This window comes from Trachemys scripta, chromosome 22 (genome assembly GCF_013100865.1).
Source record: "Trachemys scripta elegans isolate TJP31775 chromosome 22, CAS_Tse_1.0, whole genome shotgun sequence".
Taxonomy (NCBI): domain Eukaryota; kingdom Metazoa; phylum Chordata; order Testudines; family Emydidae; genus Trachemys; species Trachemys scripta.
Genome location: NC_048319.1, coordinates 2,820,889 through 2,846,989, shown reverse-complemented (window position 1 = coordinate 2,846,989; position 26,101 = coordinate 2,820,889). Strand labels below are relative to the sequence as shown.

General features: G+C 42.9%; 1 protein-coding gene across 13 annotated transcripts in view; it reads right to left on the bottom strand.

Annotated features, from left to right (window-relative positions):
- The window catches only part of GATAD2A (GATA zinc finger domain containing 2A), a 116,271-nt gene that overhangs the window by 73,736 nt on the left and 16,434 nt on the right, over window positions 1-26,101 (bottom strand). For 9 of the 13 annotated variants that reach the window (XM_034755033.1, XM_034755044.1, XM_034755039.1 and 6 more), the window contains exon 1: window positions 17,516-17,666. The exons of 2 other annotated variants lie outside the window; for them this stretch is intronic. The gene's annotated coding sequence lies outside the window, so the exon portion shown is untranslated. 2 more of the 13 variants (XM_034755035.1, XM_034755036.1) reach the window with 2 other exon arrangements.

The following is a 26,101-nucleotide window of genomic DNA, read 5'->3' as shown; positions in this document are numbered from 1 at the left end:
AAGGTGGCATTTTAGGCAGAGAGAGTCTCATAACGACTCACTTTCTTTGGACAGATCAGTTTTGTTTGAACTAAATTTAAAATCAGTTCTCAAAAACAGAAACAAGTTAACTGTAAAGCTATATTCATCCTGTACAGTTTACTGGGGGGTGGGGGCTTCTCTCCACCCAGAGGGTACCCAAATGTTTGATAAAGTGTTTCACCAAAACATTACGTAGTGTACAAATAAATGTAACTGCAATAACATCTTACCCTCAGTGCTAGTTTTACAATTGCTATTTTAAAATTAACAGTCAAGGATAAAGTCAAAGTAATCTTCTCAATTCTTTGTCATCTAGCATAAAAAGCCTAACAAAAACAAAACCCCCACTCTGTCAAAAAACTACTGAACAAGATGGAAGAAGATGCACAGCCTCTTCAGAAAGGCCAGGTCCAAGTCCAAAAAATTCTGTGTAGCGGTTTCACCTTTGTCTACTCAGATGTAGCTTCATAGAGGATGCACTGGTAAGACTGAATCATTAACTCACAACAGGTCTTAGCAAGAGACCGACTCAGCTAATAAGCAGACAAAAAAGCAGTTGATTTAAAAAGAAACGGCAGTGCATTTTGTTAAACACAAAACTACAGCAGACAGAACTAAAAGCCAGATTATACTTATTTATTTACATTGCAGGAAATTGTATAGTCTCAACCTGATTGTCCAGGGGTACAGAACAATCAATCATATTGACTTTGATCCTACCCTGAGCTCCACTGAAATCAATGCCTCGCATGCATACCTACCTGTGCGAAGCTCCTTGCAGGATCAGGACCTTTGTGACTAAAATACTTACAAGGACGCTATTCTGGAGATGCTTCAACAATGCTACCAGACAGATTTATTTTTACTTGTGTATAACTGACCCTGTCAGCTACTCTCTCCACTGGGTGGTTGTGTTGACAAAGTGTGTTAGTGAAGGCATAATTAATAAACCTAGTGAGGCAAGTAATCTACAATAGCTGCATAAACACATTTTTCAAGAACTGGAATAACTATTTGAAGGAGGGATACCTACCATTTTCATACACACAAAATAGCTAACTTGACATTACAAAAAACAAGTCTGCAGCAATAATTTTTTCCATTCATATTTAATACATCACCTACTTGTAGAACATCCACAGATTTAAAGCGATTAAAGAGACTAAAAGGAGTCTTTAGTGCAGGCTACAGAGAATGGCAACATCCAAAACAAGAAAAACAGGTGGTAGATAGGACATTCCAACATGGCTGTCTGTAACTCTTTTTAATCAGTAAGTGAAACATCTTGGTCTTTCATTTGTGTCTACAGAATCCTCAGGGAATGTATTCCATCATTCTCTCTGGTGTCTCCTGCTGTGATAGAAAGTTGAACCCAGCCCGCCATTGCTCTATAGCCATTTATTGCTTATTGAATGCCAAAGCCTTTAACTAGCAGTCAGATACCAGATAAATCACGTTTCTTGCCACCCTCCTCCATTTAGCGTCAGCAACTGCTTGATTCCTCCTGAAAATTGGGTTTCTACATCCCCAGCTCCACTGCTGGTTACTTGAAATGTGGAAACAAGATTTCTGGAGTTGAGCATAACACTTTACAGCAGAGAGAGATGAACATTTATCATTAGCATATCAATACTTTTAACCACCTACACTTAAGTCTGAAGTAACAAGTCTAGTTGAGACAACTTAGTGTTAAAATTACGGAGGGGAGAGGGAAAAGAAATCAGTCACGACTGATTTAAATGGAGGAAGTCTAAACAAGGGCCTGAGGGCCACAACTATTTGTACAAAATGAAGTTGACTGTAGCCACCATCATTAATACAGAATTCCAGAATGTGGTGCCCTATCTTGATTCAGATTGCCTTCCAAAATCATGATGGAGCACCACACACTGAGCTTGTGGTCTCCATAGGCCATGCTTCTATAGTCTATTAATAGATCTCTGTAGAGATAATGAGGGCTGTGGGTCACATCTGGCCCATGGACTGCAATTTATCTTGGAGGGGGGAGGGAGACAACATCTTGTTGCCAACAATTAGGAATTTTATCTTTTGAGGGAGTCTAAATGACGGTGATAAATTTGTGAGCATCTTTTGACACAGAGAAGACAGAGGGTAAAGAGATTCACACAACACATACAATAGAACTTACAGGTTAACTTTTTTCCTAGAGGTGATGTTTGCTAAATACATTAATGGGAAATGAATATAGATAATACAAAAGGGATAAACTAACACCACAGTAATCCAGTGAACTGAACACATCTGATCATTTATCAGTAGTTTGTGGCAGTCTATATCAACCATGAAACAGAATTTGAGGTTTAACCAACTGATTAGTCTCATCTCTTGCAGAAAGAAATCTGAAGCCCCATCTACACTGGACAACTAATCATTACTGAAAAAAGTTCTTTAGCTGCTAGGCTTCATCTATACTGGCTGTTTAGGATCTAGAATTCACCAGTTGTAGGGGCTGTGGTGCAGTCAGGGGATGCATGCACTTTTACCTTCAAGGGAATAGAGAAATAATATTTTATACCATTTGAAATACAGGATTTCAAGCTTTCACATGGTCACTGGTTCCTTAAACCAGCAATGTTATTTTAACACTTGTATAGAACTTGATATAGCAATACACACATACCCATCCATCAGACCAAAGCCATCTTTTCTCATTGCTAAAGATCAATGCAGATTGTACTCCAACTTTCCATCATCTTATTTCTGTAAACCCCCACTTTAATTCCACAGGATCCCAAACACATCACAAAATGTGGTTTTACAGTAAGCAGTTTACCCCAAAACAAAAAAGCAACCATTTCTGGGGTGAAAGACAGCAACCAGATAGGACATAATTACAAAGCACAAATGTTCTTGGAAAGAGGTACTTTGATCAGGAGGTTAGGGCAAAACTATACTCTGATGAAGAGTCCTAGAAGACCATTAATGTACATACAAGACAGATAGACTAAAGATTCTTAAAAAAAAAACAAAAAAAACCCCCACAAGATTCTAATTATGTGGTCAGAACTGTCATAGTATCTCAACATCTAATATCAGAGGTGCCTTTTCCAGAACTCCTTGAGCAGTGATCCATGTAGTTTAACTCCATTTACCAACTAGCACACCTACTTCAACTGCCACGATTCAAACATGTGGTTCTAGGTGGTTGATGTTTGGCCTGCTTACTAAGCCATCATCTCCGATTAGCGAGGATACATTTTTTGTTGACCAAAATTGTAATACAACCATCTATAGAGAATTTTTATTAATTATGAGACAATGCAGAGTCAGAGGGAAGTTTCAAATGCCTTATCCATATACTACTGAAAAAGAAACTATTTTGAAAGTATATGTAAAGAAAAAATGAATCCCCCACTGTGCCTCTTTTCTCTAACCCCAGCTTCCCTATACTACAGTGAAATACATGGCCCCAAAAGTCAGAGTCAGAAGATAGTACTCTTTGCTGACTTAGAGATGTAACATGCAAGAATCTTTACCTCTTTCAGACTCTGACAAAGTCCTGCAGAAGCTTTTCTACCTGCAAGTTGCGTTAAGAAGGTTATAAAATGCATGTATAGACCAGACCATTGCAGAGTACACCACATACTTCCTCTCCCATCCCAAATATCTGACTTGTGAAGTTTTGAGAGAGAGAGAGAGAGAGAACACTAAAAGCCTTCCAAAAATCATACAAACAATTTGCAAGGTACAGTATATTGTTCTGTAAGGAGATCTTTGGAATATTATGGAGAATCAAATGGGGGGCGGGAGAGGAGGAAGAGAGATATACTTCTTGCTTATTACCTATTCCACTAAAGGAAATAAGTAAAAGGTTTATAGTGCACAGCTCACTGTAGCAAATAGATATCAAAGATACATAGACCACTGTATCTGTCTCACAAGTAAAAGTATTTGGACTGAGGGTCATCCTCCCCTGTAAATGAGAACAGAATTTTTATGCGTCTCATGCATAGTTACAGATACTAAAGTTTTAATGAGAACAGCAGTTTCCAGCTGATGTTGACATGGATGATTAGCAGTTGCTCAGCTTTGGAACCATTAATTACACAAATTGTGTTTTTCAAATACTGAAAAAACAAGTCATCCACTTGTTGACGCCCTTCGTTTCCAGAAGTGTTTGTTAAGGAAGCAACCTCAGGAACTCCACCTTCTTGAGCCACTGAAGTCCAGATGTGGTACTGTTTGTCTTCAAGGACTTGTCTTCATTAGGAAAAAAAGGAGCCATGCACATGAACGTGTTAAAATCCTTGGGTAATAAGGAAAGCCATAGCTTTAACACATTAGTTGGCTGATGTAAACTCTTAAGCTCCCCCTGGGGTTTACCTCAGGTTACATTTTTGCAGCTAAAGTGTTAAAAATTACACTTTTCTCCTAGAACAGATGTGGCCCAAGAGGAAAGAGTGCCACTCACAGAACATCTTCCACACCACCTTCTAGCTGGTGTCTAGTGAAGAATATACACGGGAGGCCTGAGAGGAGGCTGTGCCACTCATCTACCAGCACTAGTCAGGTTTCTAATCAACAGCAGAAGAGCAAGATAATTTGAAACCAATTTACCAATATAAACTACTTTCAAATATATGCATTTAAAGAGAATGCATACATAGAGAAGTTAAATCTGATTATCAGGTAAGTAGAGCTTTCATCACCATTTTTGGAAGACAGGTGAAGGGAAGACTTCCTTCCTATCCACTCACACAATCAAATCTAAGGCCAGAGTCCTAAGAAGAAATAGAATAATGCAATAATTAATATTTTAGATGTTTGCTAACGTGATCTTGTTTGAAACCTAATGCATAAATAAAATGTGCCTAAGTCACCAAAGACCTACTGTTGGTACAGCATATTCGTCTCAGTGGACATTAGTCAGCTATTAAAAAAACAAAACAAAACACAAATTTGACATGGAAATTCCATGTCAAATATAATTCTACACAGAGTGCCAACCTAATACTGTACCCACCTTAGCCAGATACATCATCTTTTACTCACTATCTGATTAAAATGAAAGATAAGAATTGCAGGATTATATTTTATACTAATGTAATAGGTGGTTCTCATGTGTATGTACATACACATTTTATGTGGTTCACAGTTCAGTCCAAGACATGATTTGCCTGTGAACCTATTAAAACATGAAAGCTTTTGGTTTACTTCCTCCTCTAATTCTTGGAAGTGTCTTAAAACCAGTCAGTCATGTGACTTTCTGCAATGACCTATAGATTTATCCATGTTAATTTGCAACATGACTGTATAGTGATGAAATTACTCATTTTTATATTGAGGCTGTGTGAATAATCATTGACAAGAGACCAAATGATGCAGATCATATTCTAGTCCCCAGAAAGACTTTGGAAGTCCTCAGTATTGACAACATATACCAGACAAGGAAATTGACCTTCTGATGATGAAGCAGCATAGAAAGTGACTTAACTGCTAGTACAGATGGGACAGCAACATTTTCAACAGCATTCTGTGATGGTGCTGATGTGGTTTAGTCCCATCTACATTAACGGGTAACCCATTTTCAATACTGGTTGAGGGAAAGTGGGTGCTGATGACCATTGTCAGTAACAAATCTGTTCCATTTTCTGATGCACGTGTAACTATGGTGATCATGAAAATATTGGCAGCTCACATCATATTGAGACTGAAGTCAGCGAAAAGAGTAAATTAAAATAACCAGACATCACCCAATTAAATTTCTTTCTTGAAGCCCTCCCCAGATTTATTACTGAAAGCAAACTCCTATAGGCATTGTGAGTACTGAGGAATTAATATTTGTCCCGGTCTTTTGGCTCCTTCTCCAAGTCAGGTCTGAGAGGCAATTTCACCACTGCTGGTGGCATCATAAGCAGTCCCCCCTCCCTCCACAGGTAAGCTACAATGTAGCCAAATACAACAATTCACTCCTCCTCTCAATTATCCACACTAAATAGAGGAGACTAAAATTTATTTGAGCATAAGCTTTTGTGGGCTACAGCCCACTTCATCGGATGCATGTAGTGGAACATATCTATACACACACAGAGAACATGAAACAATGGGTGTTACCATACACACTATAAGGAGAGTGATCAGTTAAGGTGAGCTATTATCAGTAGGAGAAAAAAAGAACTGTTTGTAGTGGTAATGAAAATGGCCCATTTCCGGCAATTGACAAGGAGATATGAGAAACTTGGGGGGTTGAGGGGGAGGGAGAAGGGGAATAAGCATGGGGAAATAGTTTTACTTTGTGTAATGGCCCATCCACTCCCAGTCTTTATTCAAACCTAATTTAGTGGTGTCCAATTTGCAAATTAATTTCAGTTCAGCAGTCTGAGTGGTTTTTTTTTTTTTTGTAATATTGCGACTTTTAGGTCTGTAATCGAGTGGGCAGGGAGATTGAAGTGTTCTCCAATTGTTTTTTTCATTACCACTACAAACAGTTCTTTTTCTCTCCTGCTGATAAAAGCTCACCCTCCTTATAGCGTGTATGGTAACACCCATTGTTTCATGTTCTCTGTGTATATACAATCTTCCTACTGTATTTTCCACTACATGCATCTGATGAAGTGGGCTGTAGCCCACGAAAGCTTATGCTCAAATAAATTTGTCAGTCTCCAAGGTGACACACGTACTCCTGTTCTTTTTGTGGATACAGACTAACACGGCTGCTACTCTGAAACTAAATAGATGGTTCACTGGAAGTAGGGAGGGAAGGAAAAGTTATTCTGAACTCACTATACCTGATCTCTAATCAAAGACGATATTTGTGTGCACAAATACATTCCCACATATTTAAAATATCCTTATTTAGAAGGGCTATAAGAACGGTGATCATAGCTGTCATTTTAATCTTGACATGTGCCACACACACACACACACACACACACACGTTCTGAAATACTCTGGTCGCACAAATTTCTGAGGCAAGTAGTTCTGCAAAAGTTACTCAACAGTTAGCTCTATTAAGGAATGAAAAAAATAAGATCAATCGATTTTCTTCTTGGGAAAATTAGTTTCTAGACTTCCCTCCAGCATTCTCTCGATTTATTTCTGTAGTTAATTGGTGCTAGACACTTTTCACTCTGGTGAAAGAAAAGGGGGGGGGGGAGAAGAGAGGGAAACGGTACTGTACAGCCTTACTCGTTAACAGGTATTTAAACTCAATAAGGTGGTCCTCTTAAAAGAGTTAATTTCCAGTGTTCCTGGCTAAAATTAAGACAAAAATAATCTGCATGGTAAAAGTCCATGTAGTGATAGGGCTCAATCCAATCATGAAGAAAAACAAAGTGCCGTTTGTAAGGCCCTCATTTAATTCTCAACTCCAACCCCATATCTGAGCTGTTAGAGATGGAGTGACACAAACCGAGCACTCCCTTCACGGATGCCTCTGGTTAACTGGTGGGCTTCAGTGTCTCTCTCAGCCACAAGAATTGTATGATGAGGCAGTATCTCCAAGAGCTTGTCTACAAGGACTAAGTAGAACTAAAATTAGGTATGAATTTAAAATGAATTAGTTAGTTTGGTTCACGTTTCCATGTAGACAAGCCCTAAGTCAGGGGATAAGCCTTGGTGATGCTCTGAGGACACCAGACCCCAGGTGTCTATAGACTGCTGTTTTTTCATTCTGGAAGGAATAACGGATCCCTCAGTAGATCATTTCCAGATCAACAATGTGTAATCCATTAGTTGCCTCCAACTCCATTTAACAATTACTATAAAATCATCCTCTTCCAAGTATAGAAAAAGCAAAGCAAAGCTTTTCATATTGAACTGAAGCTAAAGCCCCACATCAGCTGGAAGGATACATACGCTCCCCCCAAAAGAAAAAAACCTCAAAGGATAATGCAGTGAAGCAAACTCCTCTGAACACTATCCAGAAAAAGTGACAAAGTCTCACTTGGGCCTGTGCAAGGAAAAGTTGCAAGGGGTTGGGGGGGAGAAGAGAGAGAGAGAGAGAGACACACACACACAACTAGCACATCTGTATCTGGAATTCTTGTTCAAAACCAGACTAGTTTATCTTTTCTGTCCTTCTACACGTTTCTAGACAATTATGACTGAACGCACACTACTTTAAGCCTGTAGACCTGCAGTGATGCAAAATGTTAATTCTGTTCTCTTTAAATAAGGGAACAGCAAAGATTGTCTAACCAATCAGCAAGACTTATTAAATAATGAAACAGATTTCCAGATAGATTACTTCTCTTGTAGTAATAGCAACAAGGAAAAAAAAAAAAATAAACCACCACACCACACACATTCATAGATTTTGGGGCCAAAAGAAACCATTAAATTATCTAGTCTGACCTACACAGGCCACAGAATTTCAGTTACCCCAGCACTGAGTACCAAAACTTATGTATGATTAAAGCATATATTCTAGAAAGAGATATTCAAATCAAGACTGGATACAAGATATGGCGTATGGACCACTTTCTTTGGTAGTCTGTTCCAATTGTTAATCACCCTCACTGCTAAAAATGTGCACCTTATTTCTAATTTGAGTTTGTCAGGCTTTAACTTCCAGTCATTGTTTTTTGTTATGCCTTTCTCCTCTAGGCCCTCAAAGAATTTGCATTTCCTAAAACTATAAATGAACTTGTCAGCTTATGAGGTAAATTCATTAAAATCTGTAAACAGGAAACAAACTATATTAGTAATGATTTCTAGAAAAATAATGATCTAGTGGATCACAGGAAGTGTATGCATGCTGGCATAACAAAGATTAGCTACCCACACTTTTATAAAATCAATTATTTAAAAAAAAAAGAAAAAAAGGTAGTACTACATGGAATTCTTGTTCCAAACAGTACTTTGCACTTCTATACTGTCATCTGTAACACCCAAAGTATTTTACAGAAATAAGCAGGTACCATCATCCCCATTTTACAGACAAGTTAACCAAGGCATGGAGAGGTTTAAGCGGCTTGTCTAAGGTTATATAGCAAGTCAGTGGCAAGGCCAGCAAGAGAACCCAAATTTCCAAATTAACAGTCCTGTTCTAAGTCAATCCATAAACCAGACAGTTTTCATGATTATCCTTCATTTTTTACATCCTCTAGGATTGTAGTTTCTTTATTATCCAGGGGAAGCAGGTACCAAGGCCTATATTCAGGTTGTCTAACACTCTCCATTAGAGAAAAATTCCAGAGCCTTTGGGGAGGATGTACGTATGTGGGGGATGGTTTAACACAGGGGCCGGCAAACTTTTTGGCCTGAGGGCCGCATTGGGTTTCAGAAATTGTATGGAGGGCCAAGTAGGGGAGGCTGTGCCTCCCCAAACAGCCAGGCTTGGCCCCCCCTTCCTCCTCCCCCCCCCATGGGACTCCTGCCCCATCCAACCTCCCCTGTTCCCTGATGGCCCCCCTGGAACCCCTGCCCCATCCCCCCCTGCTCCCTGTCCACCCCCAGAACACCCACCCCTGACTGCCCCCCACCGCCCCATCCAACCCCCCCTCCTTCCTGACTGCCCCCTGGGACCCCTGCACCCATTCAACAGCCCTGTTCCCTGCCCTCTGACCCCTCTCCACACCCCAAACTCCCCTGCCTTCTATCCAACCTCCCCTGCTCCCTTACCGTGCTGCCTGGAGCACCAGTGGCTGGCGGTGCTACAGCCACGCCACCCAGCTGGAGCCAGCCATGCCGCCGCCACCGTGCAGCACAGAGCACCGGTCAGGCCGGGCTCTGCAGCTGCACTGCCCGGCCACCCAGAGCATTGCACCAGCAGTGCGCTGAGGCTGCGGGAGAGGAAGAACAGCGGGGGAGGGGCCGGGGGCTAGCCTCCCAGACCAGGAGCTGGGAAGGAGGATCCCACCGGCGGTAGTTTGCCCACGTCTGGTTTAACACCTTCATTGTTTGCAGCAGAGGCATAGAACATTTGGTAGAGTAAAAGCCCTAGCACCAAAGCAGAGTGTTTTCTTTATCCCAGGCTATTCCATTCAGGTTTAGTCAAGAAATAAACCTCTGAATGTCACCATTTCCTTTTTGTTGCTTGAGATGACAGGAAAAACAAATTTGGCAGAATGCCAAAATAACTGAATTTCAACATCCTAATCTAAGACTGGGCCCACATGGCCACCAAAGCAAGGGCAGCAGCAAACAAACTCTGCACTGGGAACCAGGTAAGCAGAAAGCTTCTCCTGAGTGTGAAGGGAGTAGAGAAAGGGAGCAGCCGTGTTCCCATCTGCTCCTCTCCCCCCTGGTCCATTTCTCCCTCCTGCCCCCAGAAAACATGACATGGGGAAGGAGTTCCCTGCACCTACTCGTTGGAGGGGGCAGGGGAGAAGAGAAAGAGACTGTGCCCCCCACCTCCAATTACCCCCAGACCCTACATACGGATCATTATATACACCAGATAACAACCGTCTTCCGCTGTCAGCTAGTTTGTTCTGCATTGCAGAAGGTTTGGTGTTCAAACCCTACTGAAGATGTATGATCGGGGGGATGACTGTTTTCACAGTTGCACATAACATTTGTTTTTACTTTTTCCTTTACCTCACTTGAGACACCTGGGGCCTGATATGCAAAAGAGCAGAGCTCGGACAACTGCAACTGAAGTCAATGGGAGCTGTGAGGCACAGCACCTCGGGGAGTAAGGTAGCGTGGTTTGGTGGAACCAGCACAGGGATAGGAGTCATGGGTTCCTAAATTCTAATCCTGGCCCTGCTACTGAGTCACTAAGTGGCCTCAGGCAATCTCGGTCTCAGTTTCCCCATCAGAAAATTGGGGATAATACTCTTAACTCATACTGTTGATACTAATGTTTGTGAGGCATTCAGATATTGTAGCAATAAGTACCCTAGAAAAGACCATGACAAAATGAATAATTATGTATTCATTGCAGGCACTGGATGGCATGCAGTAAATAAGAAAGGACTGCCAATTGAATGATGAGGATAAAAATACTGAATAGCTACCTCATTCCCTGAGCACGGTTCACCCTATGTACTGAATGAGGCAGGGGTCCTGTGGAAAAAACTGGTATGTAATCTTGTAATTAAAGACTGTATCATAACACATTTGCATAAGGGAGCAGAATTAAGGTTGCTCACAACCTAAAAGTCTGTCATTTCCCAGCTTTCAAGTGCTTGACTTTGAAACTAAGTAACATTTTTAACACAGCATTTTATTTGATTTATTATGTAGTAGGTGTGGCATGGTGGAACAAACAAAACTTGTATTTCACTGAGAATACATACAAATCACCATGTGTTATCTGGTGTACCAGTATGTTCTCCTCAGTACTTGTTTGTACAGTAACTCCTGTTAAAATTAAGAAAGTTACAGATGCACATCAACAGAACATAGTATACTGTTAAATATTTGAGACTAAGGCAAAGTAAACTGTGCTTTTGTCTCAGGAAGGTTACAGGATCAAGTCTCTAGTGAGGACATGCACTCATTTTCAATGTTGATGAAGAGGTGCAACATTATTGGGGGACGGTGGAATGCGTCACTGTTAGACTCCAGTTTAATGTCTTGTTTAAAAGGCAGATTGTCTATTTCCAGTAGTGTCCAGATGTAAGTTAAAGACAACAGGGTGCTGATTTGATGGGGATGAAGGCAACATTTCTTCACTTGACTTTCTAATATCTAATACTGTGAGGGAGCTACTAGATTACACTGGTCTTGCAAAACACTGATACCTCAAATATGAAAGGCATTATATAAAAACCAGGGGTTGGGGAAACCCCAACCCCAAGTCTAAAAGTAAATCTACTCGGTTTTCAGAAAGGTAGGAGCAACAGTGCTAATTTTGGCTTTGTGAACAGAGAGAAAGTGTTTGGGCCTCTTTATAAATATTAGTTACGTCACATCAAGAATTCACAAGTATCCAATATACTTGTCTCCATCACTGATTTTTTTTTTTTAAATTAATGACCAATTCTCACCCCAATAAGGACACTGCCCCCAAGAGCCCCTGCCACCAAACAAACAGTTTCACAATCACCATTTATTCAACCTTTAATATTACCGAATAAAAGCACATTGAGATCCTTGTTTGAAAGATACTATACACATTCAAAATGTTTTGTCTTACTTTATATAAACCCCATATAATTAACATAAATGCTCTTTTGTTATGGGATTTATATAAAGCCTGTACTCGAAGGTATCTATATAGAAAAGATTTACAGGCATGAGTATCCAGTATGCCATATAAATACTCTAGAGAATTTGTAACCCTACTCACAAAACAGTTATAAAAGCCCCAGCTTTAACATCTTGTGCAATATTAGAAAAGTAAGCATATTGTTTCTCAGATGGATGGGTTACATAAGCATTAAAAAAGTATCCAACACCTGGGATAGGATCTCTTTATAAATATATTAAAAGTTTTACAGTTATTTTGATTTCTAAATTAGACAAAATGTGTTCATGCCCAAGTCTCTTAACATGCATAAGCAAAACAAAAAATATTCAATAATATGCCCCAAGTAAACAGATTCAGTATCCCTACAAATGTTTTCTGCACCAGAAAACAAGATATAAAACTACTATAATGTTCTCTGCTGGATCTACACATAGGGAGTGGTGATGTTTTCCAATGGCAAGTTAAACACACACAAAAAACTGACACTGACCTACCCATGAAGTAAAATTAAACTGCGTTCGACACAGCCACCCTGTTGTCTCAGCCTGACTTCTAAATTTCTCAAGAGGGAGTCACCGAGGACTCTTCCAGTTGCTTAGCAACTGCCTTGGGGACCTCACAACATGGACACCATTTCAGAAGGCACAATGTGCCATAATTTAAACAACTAAGTTCTCAAGTCTGGGCTCATCACATTTGTAGTATTTTAATTTTCACAACTAAGAAGTTCCACTTACAATTTTCTGCTTCATTTTATTTTCTTCAAAAGTGCTTTCAGCACTGCTGAAAGGTACCATTAATGGAAGCGTTAAGTTCTTAAAATTTATCCACAAAACAGGTATAGCACAATTAGTGCATTGAAAGCCCTCATACTGCCCTGCCCATTTATATGAATTCTAGCTTAGTGGGGCTACCTTGGGAGATAGTTTTATGGAGTTTAATGCCAGAATGGACCATTAGATCATCTAGTCTTATCTCCTGTAACTATCACCAGCCATTAAATTTCACTCAGATACCCCTATATTTGACCCAATTATTTTAGTTCAACTAAGCATTCAGTCCTTAGGAGACTAAGCTACTGTGTGCCACAAGCAGAGACCAGAGGAGATCTAGGCATCACCAAAGCCTGAGGCCCCTGAAATGGCAGGGAACTGATTTGGTGAGATAGGGCATGGATCACCTGCTAGGGAAAAACAGAAGAAAAAATACCAAGGTCTCTACCAATCTGACCTAGGAGAAAATTCCTTCCTAACCCCAAATCTGGGGATCATTATGATATGACCATATGAGCAAGAAACAAAGCCTGGTATTTAAGAAAGAGGATTCTCTATGCCATGTCAGAGCACTGACCCACTCCATCAAGTGTCCTGTCTCTGCCTGTGTCCAATTTCTGATACTTCTGAGAAAGGAAAATAACCCTCAGAATGCATCTGATCACATGTGCCTGGGGAGGCATCCTTCCTCACCCCTGTAGGTGACTGGCTAAAGCCCTGGAGCCTGAAATTTGATCTTAATGTAGAGCTGCAAGTGTTATGAGCATGTTGCAATGCAGGCAATCCTGTCCTCCACCCCTCCTCAGACCATGAAGGAAGGGATGAACTGGAGGATTCATAGATTCTAAGGCCAGAAGGGACCGCTACAAATATTCAGCTGAATTAAAGCATATATTGTAAACTCTCTCATCTCACTTTAAAGACTCCAGCTGAAAAGCAGCTTAACTGCCACACCCACTCAATTCTTAGTCTATATCAGAGGTTCTCAAACTGTGGGTCGGGACCCCAAAGTGAGTCCCAACGCTGTTGTTATGGGGTCACCAGTGCCGACAGATTTGCTGGTGCCCAGGGCTGAAGCCCAAGCCCTGCCGCCTGAGGCCAAAGCCCAAGACCCCCCCGGGGTCGTGTAGTAATTTCGGTTGTCAGAAGGGAGTCGCGGTGCAATGAAGTTTGAGAATCCCGGTCTATATGATGAAATCAGCAAATGTGCCAGTTGTTATGGATATGGTTGTCCACTGAGAAGTGATCTTTGGCTATCAACTCAGTTCATGTAGGACTCAGGGACTTTAGATGATAACCATATTCAACTATTACCAGCGTTAGCTGGATTTGAACCAAACTACCCTGAGGAGATGCCAAAATTAGATCAGTGGTAATCACCAGAGAACACCTGCAGATCACTAAAGGAAGTCGCAGAGAGCCACAAAATAGCTGCACCGAATTGTGATGTTTTAGCAAATAATGCAGTATCATTACATGTTGATGCATCATCATAACATAGGCTTGTGTTGCAAAGTTCTTTTCTTACTTTCCATTCTCAAATGCTAGGAAGGAGAGGATTTTCCCCTCTCTTCCCATCCTACACCACCTGATAGCTACCAGCCACAAATAGTCTCATGTGACTTGAGCATCACAAGTTGACTATCATATGCTAAGACATCCAGTCTTCCCAGTTCTCAATACATAACTCATTATAGTACAGTCTATAGTCCAAAGACCAAAATACAAGCCTGGAAATCAGATGAGCTGGGTTCTATTCCTACCCCTGCCACTGACTTCTTGTGTGATCCTGGCCAGTCACTTAATTTCAGATTTGCAAATGTTTGTGAAGTGCTTTGAGATTTACACATGAGGAATGGTATACAAGTACTAAATAGCAGTATTATAAAATATCATTCAGGTATATTTAATTCCCTGTAGCCATATATATCATAACCTGTGATAACTAAACATTTGAGTCTTGTGCTGGAGAGAGGATAGCAAGCGTGAGCAATTTTTCCCCCCCCCAACAAGCTGTCACACTGGTCACACATAATACAGTCACTGCTTATACTGCAACATGCATGCAGTGTTGTTGTAGCCGTGTTAGTCCCAGGATAGTGTCTACAGTACTGCAACTTGGCTAGTCTGGATTTTCTCTGCCTTTCATGCCAGAAGGTGTCACTGTGGCACCACTTCCACAAAAACTACAGCAGGGACTCCCACATTTATATTATGTACCATTTCTTAATAAAAAGTCAGTCTAATGGACTGTTCACAATACCCCTGTGCCAACTACAGCATTTGCTTACACGGAAAAGCAATATTCTAAAAGTATTTAGTGTTTTTCATCTGCCTTTAATATACTAACTTGGGGGTGGGGGTGAGGGGGGGGTTCTCTCCTTTCCCATCTGTTATGTTCTTCTTTTTCTTCCTCCCCTGCATGCGCTTCTCTGCCACCTGGTCCTCTATTCCAACTGCATATGCTTCCCAATTTCCTGCCCCTCCTCTTTCCAAGTGGCAGGGAAGCATGTGCATGGGATCCTCTTCTGCCCCAGACACTTCACTCTCTTCTCCTACTGATGGCTGGTAACTTCAGTCTCATTGGTGTCTCTCTTGTCCCCAAGGGTAGCTCACTTCCTCTCTTCCTGTGCAGCAGTGGTCTCCAGTAGAGGCAGCAAAGCTGCTGTCTCACTTCCAGCTGCATTTATAGGCCTCACTGTCCTTTGCCTCTAACAGCCTAAACACCTGTAGGTGCTAGTTCTTGTTTCCAGCTGCTTCATGTGCACATTTAATCTTGGTCTATGGACCAGTTTGAGAACCTCTGACTTTGGAAATGGGAAGATAAAAATGGAAAGGGCAGGGGTAGCTGGGAAAACACAAGAGAAAGTAAAACCTAAGTGACTCACTTAGACTTTCATATGAGAGTCTAAAGGCCACAGACTTAGCATGCATATATGTATCTAGGTCTGATCTGATTAAGGGGGGAAAAAAACATAAAAAGGTAACACCCTAATGAACAGTATCAGGGGACACACAACAGAGACTACTTCAGTGGTTTTGGGCAACTGACTTAGTCTCTATGCCTCAGTTTCTCCGTATATAAGACAGGGATAATAATTCCTCAGAAGAACTTTGAAGATGCAACATATTAAGTACTAGCCTTCCAAATACACCCCATCCTCCACAGCAAACCTTTCCATAATTAATAAAATTTAGAGCGGTTATAAATACTGAGAGTTCAGGGAAATATCCCCTTTAAAATTTACTGTATAAGGATCTCCCCCACATTCACTAATCCTTTACATAAGGAAATGACCAATACAGACATCTAGGCAATAAGCCTATTAAAAAAAAAAAAAAAAAGAAGAAAGAAAGAAAGAAAAAAAGCAGGAGCTGTAGATCTGTCTAGTCATTGCTGATCCATCATAGGTAGAAAAATCAATAGAGATCGCCTTGATCAGCAAATTAAACTGAAAAACCCACCCTAAGGGGGAGGGTTTATAACCAGGAAGGGGGATCTTTGGCACGAATGTCTAAACTGCAGGCAAAAGCCTTGCCACCCTTTTGCCGGCTACACCTTTAGCAGCAGGAAGGACAGTCGACTGAAACAAGGCAAGGGGAGGGGAAGAAGAAGAAAAAAAAAAAAAAAAAAGAGGGGGGACTCTTATTCTGACATGAGATTCAGTCTGGCTGCCAGCCGGGTTAAGTGCCACGACTGGGGCTCAACCAAGACACACAAATTTGTCCACTCGCCTCCCCCTCAGCACACCTTCCCCACCCCGAAGACCACTCCCCACCCCCTAAGGAGCGTATGCTACACTTCTCCCACGATAGGAGGGAGGGACAAAGCAGCCACCCATTTGGTAACCCCCCCAAAGAGACCTCAAACTGAAACGCACCCCACTTCTCTAACTACAGCCCCCCCACCCCGTCCAGCACACCACCCCCACGCAAAATATGCTACCCACCCTCCAACAGAAGAGGCAGATCTGAGTCGGACCATTTTAAAATCGCGCCGTTCAAGGCAATGGGCTTTCCCCTGCATCCAACTCCACTACAGGCGCTTTCCAAGCCGGGAGGGAGTGTGTGAGCGTGTGATGGTGGAAGAGGAGGAGGAGGAGGAAGAGGAAGGAGGCAGGGGCGAAAGCTTGTAATAACTTTCCGAAACAAATGCTTGAAAGGCTCTTTAAAAAGCCCCACAAAACCAACAAAAAAAAAAAAAAAAACATGATTTGCACCCAAACCAACCGCATTTTCAGACTCTCTTCCTGCCTGGAATTTTAGAGCGAATCAGACAGTAGAAACTTTTCAGGCACCCAAGAATTGCAACTCCCTGGTTTCTCTTTCATGGCCCCCACAAGCAAAGGTATAAAACTATTTCCTTTCCAAAAGTATAAGTTTTAAAAAAAAAACCCAAGGCAGAAATACAATTAAATTCTAGCAGCCGGACAAGACTTTGCACTTTCCCCAGGTTAACGAGGACTGGCTTTAGCCCCTTTATATTTGGGGAACACTCTCTCCAGTTCCCTAAAAGCAAAAGGAGGGGCATCCATGCCAGTTTCCTTTTACAAATAACTTCTATTCCCTCCTTCCCCCCCAAATAACCCCAAGGAGAACTTTGAATCAGTGAACTCACAATCCGAGGCACTGCCCCGTAGCTCCCCCACAGATCCGCACGATCTAGGTCCTTTCCCGGGATTAAATAACTAGCCCCCCGAGCTTTTTGTGCAGCCGGGGATCCCTCTCTAATCCTCTCCGCTGCTGCTCCCCTTGCCAAATAATGCGCTTCTTACACATGGAGTCGCGGCGTCACTCCTCAGAGCATGCGCAGCGAGGCCAGCACACTTTAGCCCATTACGAGCTACCCCCCAAACACAAGGGAGCTCTTAATTAGCTCCAGCCTTGCAGCTGGAGGCTCGTGCTGGGTGCCGGGGCATATGGAGCAGCTGGGGGCGGAGAGGGTCGAGTTTCCGGGCAATGGTGGGCCAGGGCTGTGACCTGGGGCACCATTGGTAGAAGGGGTCAATGCACATGGCACAAGAACAGCGATTGGCTGGGTGGGGGGTGAGACGCCCAGGGAGGGATCGAGATGGTTTTAAGGAGTTGCTGCTTGCAGCGGGGGAATGCTACGTACGCCTCTGGGCCACGTGGATAAGTAGCCAAGAGGAAGAGGAGGGTGCTGCTGGCAGCGGATTCACTAGCCGGCTGGCCCTGGCAGGGGCTCCACGTGTTGGGGGTGAGTATTACAGTGGAGCGGCTGCCTGCATCCGTTCTGGTTACTAGTCTGGTAACCAGGCGAGGTTTACAGCTCCAATTCTCTTTCCCGTGCGACTGCCGCGCGGGGCTTATTCCTAAATCCTGAGCGGTAGCGGCACTGCCCAGGATTGGGGGTGCGGAGGTTCACTGCTCCTTCATCTCCTTTCGAGGCCGTATGGTCTACTCTGCCCTCCGCAAAGAACCCCAGCCGCCACGTGACTTTTTAGGCCCCACCAATGTACTGTCATGATGTGAGATTCTAGCTACAACCTATTGGGCTACCTATTCCTGTGTTTGACTCCATGGTCTGGCCACTGTAGCCTTCCTAGGCTTCCACCACCTGTGCCAAAAACTTCCCAGTGCTTCACTCTGGTGGAGCTTAATGTTTGGACAGCCAAGAGCTGAGATCTAACTTCTTTCCTCCTTTCTTAGTAGCTTATAGCCAACCACTGTGAGGCAAATAGGTGGTACCCCAGTGGATTTACCATAAAACAAATTGTGTGGTGGTATGGGGCACCCAACAATTTTTTTGGGGGGGGGAGCAAAATGCAGGACAAATATCTGACAACCTTCCTCTGAGTCCTGGCCAATGGTGCAGCAGGGTGCAGGCAGGCTGCCTGCATGCTGTGGCCGGTGGCCCCCCACCACTCCCGGAAGCAGCTGGCTGCTGGCATGTCTCTATATGCCTCTGGGGGGGGGCAGGTGGCTCTATGCACTGTGCACGGAGACCCACTGCCCCCTTCCTCCAAGGGGCATGCAGAGATGTGCCAGCAGCAGGGCTAAGGCCACCCCCTGCTTGCACTGCCTCCCTTCCTCCGTGCCACTTTGCTCCTGGAAGCGGCTGGCATGTCCCTGTGGCCCCTGGGAGTGGGGAGCATCTCCACACACAGCCCCAAACGCCAACTCCGCAGCTCCCATTGGCCACAGTTCCTGGCCAATGGGAGCTGTGGGTGGCCCGTGCAGGCAGCGGTATGTGGAGACCCCCCTGACCTCAGCCTAGGAGCTGCTGCCGGCGGGGTGTGGGTGCCAGTTGCTTTGGGAGCTGCAACACCCCCCCTCCCACACTCCAATCCCCAGCCCAGAGCCTGCACCCCAACTTCCTCCCAGAGCCCTCACCCCTCCTCCCACACTGCAACCCTCTGCCCCAGCACAGAGACTGCACCCAGCACCAAAACTTCTCCCAAAGCCTGCACCCTCTCCTGCACCTCACACCCCTGCCCCAATCAAGGTACCTCACTTTATTTTCATTTACTTCCCATTACTTATCATATAGGAGGAGGATGAAGGGGGTGGGGAGAATGAAAAACAGGGGGAAGATAAGAGAGAATGTTATTTTTCTTGGCTGGGTCTGGAGCCCCCCCCCCCCCCAAAAAAAAAGTTGCTCACAGGGCCCCACTAACTCTAAATCCACCACTGCCCTACGGTTTTCATTATTCTCTCAGCCTCTGGTGTTGGAGGATGTTGGAGGGTGGGGTGTAGAAGGTCCCTGGGTAGAAGAGCAAGAAAGGGCTAGGATGGTTATGGATGCAGCAAGTTTCTTTCCAGGTCAAGTGGGAAAGATTCCTTTTGGCTGTAGGCCTCAGCAGAGGTCAAGGAACCAGTAGTAGTACTCTGATACCTCACCCTGTATTGAGGGGGATAGGACTCCAGCTGCTCCTAAAGCTAGAAGTTACTTGGAAGCTACTATATAGTTTGCTGGGGACACTCAGGGCTTTGGCAGGATTTAATTGGTTTTATTATGCCACAGGTTGGTGTGGTATTAGACACTTGAAGGCTGAGGTCCAAAAGCCTGCTGGTTCATATAATGTTCTGTCTGTACATGGGCTGCACAGTACAATTCCCCCAACAGCGAGAACTGATGACTCTGGATAGAAAGAGGAGAGGAGACTAACATTGCCTAGCTAAGTTTGTTTAGTCTAGCAAAAAGATGGCTGAGAGAATGATTGCTGTCTTTCTAACTCCCTCTCATTCCGACACACCCTTAAACACCTAGGAGGGAAAAGAGATCTTGCTAAAGGATGATGATGGCACAAGAATAAATGGCTATAAAGTGGCCATGAATAAACTGAGGCTGGAAATTAGAAGAGAGCTTCTAATCATCAGAGAAGTGATGTTCTGGAACAGGTTTCCAATGGGGGGGGACAATCTAACTAGCTATCAAATGGAGCTTGATAAATTTATGAATGGGATATGACAGGTTGCCTGTGATAGCTCAGGAGTGGAATAAATGATCATGGAGGTCTGTTCCAGTCCTATGTAGACAACCTACATGATGCAGAGTCCTATCACAGAAAAATGGACTTGTGCAAATCACTCAGTCTCTAGGACACCATCTCTAAGACAACAAAGGAAAAGACTTGGACAGCATCACAAATTGAAATCGCTTCCCTGCTGCGTAGGAAGCAGCAACTGGGTTGATGGGAGACTAGGTATGAAGACTCCTATACCTAAGAATCTCAAGATGGCCCATATTACTGCTAACTGGAATTCTGCACTGAGTTCATTCTATCATAACTAACAAAGCAGCCCGAGAGATCTCTTTAAATACAACTGAGGCATATTTTTCTATGTAGCTTACAAAATGAATCTGCCTCCCTTTAGAGAGGTAAAGACTAGGGTGCACTATTAGGTATGGAAGGAAGAGGCCCCACCCCAATTAACTTGCCCAGGATCTACACACAAGCAAATCATGCTTGTGGGATGGTTTTATCTGTGTGTATGTTTACCATTCCTAATGAAGATCCTTTGAAACTGTATTGTGCCACATCTTAAGGCTGTCGGGTAGATTCAGGTGGGCCAAGTTATTACTGGAATTCCAAATTGGCTGTGGTGCTGAGCTCTCTAACTTGTTTCCATTACTTAACCTTTGGTGTGGTCCCTGAAAGACTCAGGTAAGAATCCTCCTCTTTCCTAAATCAAACAAAGCTCAGTGAATGACCTAACTGACTCTGAGGTTTGTTTGGTATGTTAAGGGTTCTGACCAGATTATAGTTGTGATTCAGGACTACAAAAGAAGGACTGTGATGGCTAAATCAGCTTTCAAACTATTACCAGTTCATTCCAGGGGCTTGGATTTATCTGGCTTTGCCCTGGATGGGCATTTATGACACGCTAATGCCAATAGGGATTTCTTGTGCAGCCTCTGAAAGGCTCCAGTTCATCTCCCATCTAGACTGGGATGTTTTTGTGGGAGGTGATCTGTTGACTGGAAGCTCATCACCTTAATGGTTCAGGACAAAGTGAGGCAATGTTGAATCACTTTCAGCAGCACGTATCATGTTAGGGTTTCTGTTTGGCTCTGGAAGAATGAGGATCCTGCCCCCAGATTCAAACCTCTACCACAGTATTTCTTTTAAAATCCAGGTGAGGCACACATCTTGTGAAAGAAAATGAGCATACTGCAGGAGTTTGGAGAGATGAAAGTAGACCGCCAAGGTAATGGAGTACTGACCTTTGCTTGTTAGGCCTTGAATCATGTTCAGCCATGGCCTTACTTCCATTACCATGTTAAGGTTACTAGGGATATGCGGCTATCAGAGGGGTAGCCGTGTTAGTCTGGATCTGTAAAAAAGCAACAGAGTCCTGTGGCACCTTAAAGACTAACTTCAGAGTAACAGCCGTGTTAGTCTGTATCCACAAAAAGAAGAACAGGAGTACTTGTGGCACCTTAGAGACTAACAAATTTATTAGAGCATAAGCTTTCGTGGACTACAGCCCACGAAAACTTATGCTCTAATAAATTTGTTAGTCTCTAAGGTGCCACAAGTACTCCTGTTCTTCTTTTTGTGGATACAGACTAACACGGCTGTTACTCTGAAGTTAGTCTTTAAGGTGCCACAGGACTCTGTTGCTTTTTTACAGATCCAGACTAACACGGCTACCCCTCTGATAGCCGCATATCCCTAGTAACCTTAACATGGTAATGGAAGTAAGGCCATGGCTGAACATGATTCAAGGCCTAACAAGCAAAGGTCAGTACTCCATTACCTTGGCGGTCTACTTTCATCTCTCNTTGTAGTTGGCTAGCCATTCACAGTCTCGTAATCTCCAGACTGATTCTTGCCTGCATATATATACCTGCCTCTGGAAACTTTCATTACATATGTCTGACGAAGTGGGTATTCACCCACGAAAGCTTATGCTCCAATACCGATGTTAGTCTTTAAAAAGAAGAACGGGAGTACTTGTGGCACCTTAGAGACTAACAAATTTATTAGAGCATAAGTTTTCGTGGGCTGTAGTCCACGAAAGCTTATGCTCTAATAAATTTGTTAGTCTCTAAGGTGCCACAAGTACTCCTGTTCTTCTTTTTAAAGACTAACATCGGTATTGGAGCATAAGCTTTCGTGGGTGAATACCCACTTCGTCAGACATATGTAATGAAAGTTTCCAGAGGCAGGTATATATATGCAGGCAAGAATCAGTCTGGAGATTACGAGACTGTGAATGGCTAGCCAACTACAAAAGCAGTTTCTCCTCCCTTGGTGTTCACACCAACTGCTAGAAGAAGGCCTCACCCTCCCTGATTGAACTAACCTCGTTATCTCAAGACTGATTCTTGCCTGCATATTTATACCTGCCTCTGGAAATTTCCATTACATGCGTCTGACGAAGTGGGTATTCATCCACGAAAGCTTATGCTCCAATACATCTGTTAGTCTTTAAGGTGCCACAAGACTTTGTTGCTTTTTAGGGATATGCAGAAAGACCTCTCCGTCTGAGAGGTGACACTTTCTAACAATTTACTGGTTTGTCATTTTAGCACTCCAAATAGGAGTGGCCTTCAGATCTACAACTGTATTATGCATCTGGGGGGGTTGAGTGCTTCATTATCAGGGGGTGGGATTGTTTTTTGTTCTGTTTTATTGTTCCATAACACATTTTGAATATAGTGTCTCTCTAGTATGACAAAATGCATTGCCAGTTTCTCTCTCTCTCTCTCTCTCTCATATATCCTTGATTCTAGGAATATGGTGTTTGACTGGCTGCTGAAGCAGACAGATTCCCATAGTCATGGCAGGAATACTGAGAAAAGTTTGGGTCTCTCTATGGTCTGACCTCTTCCTGTGGATCACATCCTGTAACTTATAGCCCACATAGAGGCTCAAGGGCTGGACTGTTTCAACAGCAGCATCTTATTTGCCAGCAGCGTCCTCTGTTTCCCAGGCAGCTAGGTATGGGGAATCTTGCAAAGCGGTTATCTGAAGGATGGGCTACATCAGATCCTCTCTCAAAAGATTCATTGCCTTCTCATTATAAAACAGCATGAGAACTTGGGAGTATGTCAGGAAGGCTACAGCATCAGGAGTGGAGAGCCTCTTGTTCCACACAGTATTTACAGCAACCATCTGACATCTTCGGGGTTTGAAACTTGGCAATGGGACCCGTTGGATGGCTTGCCTGGAACCTTGTTGCCCAACAACCATTAGTTGGGGATCTGCCCCTTCTTTCATCACCATCCCAAAAAAATTCTTCCACAAAATAGACAGAAGATTCAAAGTTCAATGGGGCAGCTCTACTGACAAAGGAAGAAGCTATGCCTGGAGGTTTATCTGCTTGTATAACTGTAGGATGACCAGATAGCAAGTGTGAAAAATTGGGATGGGGGTATGGGGTAATAGGAGTCCATATTTTAAAAAAAAAAAAAAAGCTCCAAATATTGGGAATGTCCCTATAAAATGGAGACATCTGGCCACCCTGTAGAACTGGCAGGGGGAGGGCTTGTTTGTCCTGCTGAGGATGGATGTCTGCTGACCTTTGCATCTTATGGCACTATTCCAGAAGCCTTTTGGCTCTTCTTGGCTGCTTCCAGGTGAGCTTTAGCCCAATGCATTTTAGACTGAGGTCACAATGTCTGCAGTGGCAGCTGGTTTGCTGTAGGACGGTCTATGTCCTGGCCTTTGGTAGCTGGGGATCAAATTGCTGTAGTGTGTGCATCAAGAGGGACTGAGTAGAGGAGAGATCTCTTTTGGTAGCTGTAGCTCTCTTCATGCCCAGGATCTGTGGATGCAGTTACTGTATTATGGGTGCACAAACTAGTGGTGGAGCAGAACTACATTTGCACACCATTCAGGTGTGCAAGGGATGAGATAGGACCAGCTCCTACCCTTAATATATTATCTGATGGAAGAAACTCCTTGGTGATAGGGTATGGAGATCATCTGTTGGTTAAGCTTAAAAGACTGAGTGGCAGGAGAGAGATCACTTGATCATTGCCTGTTAGGTTCACTCCCTCTGGGGCACCTGGCACTGGCCACTGTTGGCAGACAGGATACTGTGCTAGATGGACCTTTGGTCTGACCCGGTACGGCTGTTATGTTCTTATATGTACTCAAACAGATGTATTTGTGGCAAACCTGATTTGGCCAAAACTTTTGCCATGGTTCATAGTGAGAGTGATTACAGAATTCATAAAAGCAAACTGTAAAATAAAATTTAGAATTGCCATTGGTGTGTCTTTTTGAAATATGACCTTGTGTATGACTGTGTAGAGTTGTTCCACATTGTCTGGGTACAGTATTGCAGATTGAAGAGAACACGTTCCTTTTGCCTATCTGTAGGCTGATGAAGAACTTGTGGAGGTGAGGTGTGCCACCTAAGTGATAGGCCAGTGGCATTTAGTAGGTAACCATTTGAGGGTGGATGTAATTCAAGTGCAGCTACTATTGGTGTGGGATGCAAGAGATTAACAGGTTGGTCTGTCTTTGATGGCAAAGTTCAAATCTTTTGTCAGATGCTGCTGTGAGGGGGATTCTTCTCTCAAAGTGGAGCGGGGGGGTCCTTCAATCTTGAGTCAGGAAGAAAGAGTTGGGGAAGCAAACTAGTACTGGATTTTTTTTTTTTTTTTTAAGTTTGTCAGCTGTGGGGATTACTTGAAAGTTGTGCTGGTATTACAAATATTTAACCAATAAAGTTTCAGCCTGCTGCCATTTAAACCACAAATCATGTTTGTCTATAATTTTGTTGTACCCTGAGCAAAAGCAAAATACCAATGCCACAGTATGTGCCTGGGAATATGTAGACAAGATGCAGTAACTCACAACAGATCTTTGCAGGATGCTGAAATGATTACACATAAGTCAGTGTTGGGAGGTATAAGTTCTATGAAACTACTACTAGATAAGCAGAGAAATGCTAGAGCTTTAACTACCACAGATATTTTTGGTACACAAAAACTTAATTAAATATAACCTATTCTAATTTTTTTTAGAAAGTATCTTAGGAAGAAAAAAATTGGCAAGATTTAACAGATGGCTAGTGATGCAAAATTTCTTATAACTTTAAGAATTCTGCTGGTCCACATTGTTTCTCATCTCCTCCCCCCCCCCCCCCCCCTTTTTTTTTTTTTTAATTAAGCCAGAACTACTTAGTTGCAAACAGCACAATAATCTGACACTTGAAACAAGGGTAGTCAGAGAAGCTGGGGTAATTTATTCCCTCTGTAAGTCTATCATGTAAATAACTTTTCAAGTGGGGATGGAGGAGTCACTCTCCTGCATTAAAGAAGTGTTATTCAGAAACACCCATTAGGTGTCCTAAATATCAAAGCTGATTCTAAAAAATTTCCTTTTGGCACTACTATGCTAAGTCTTTGGTCACACCAATTGACTATTTGGGCACCTGCATGATCAGTTTGAAATGGCCTCACTATCATGCAAGCAAGTAAACAGTGTTGTATCTGCACTTGTATCTACTCCTGGGCCTTCATTTGTGTTTATCATCTAGTATGCTGACAGACATGGAACTTCTAAAATAACTACAAGAGTTCTTTTCAATTATGCCCACAAAGGTTTATAGCTTTAAACAAAGCTGTTTATGTGGACATTTAAAATACATGAATAGATTCTTCATACGTGGAGCCACACTGCCTTGCCTTTATGAACACTAAGTAATGAGCAAGGTCAGTACGTGTAAAGACCTAGAGTGGTGCAGAAAATATTTCAGTAAGTGATGCTTTTCCCTGTGG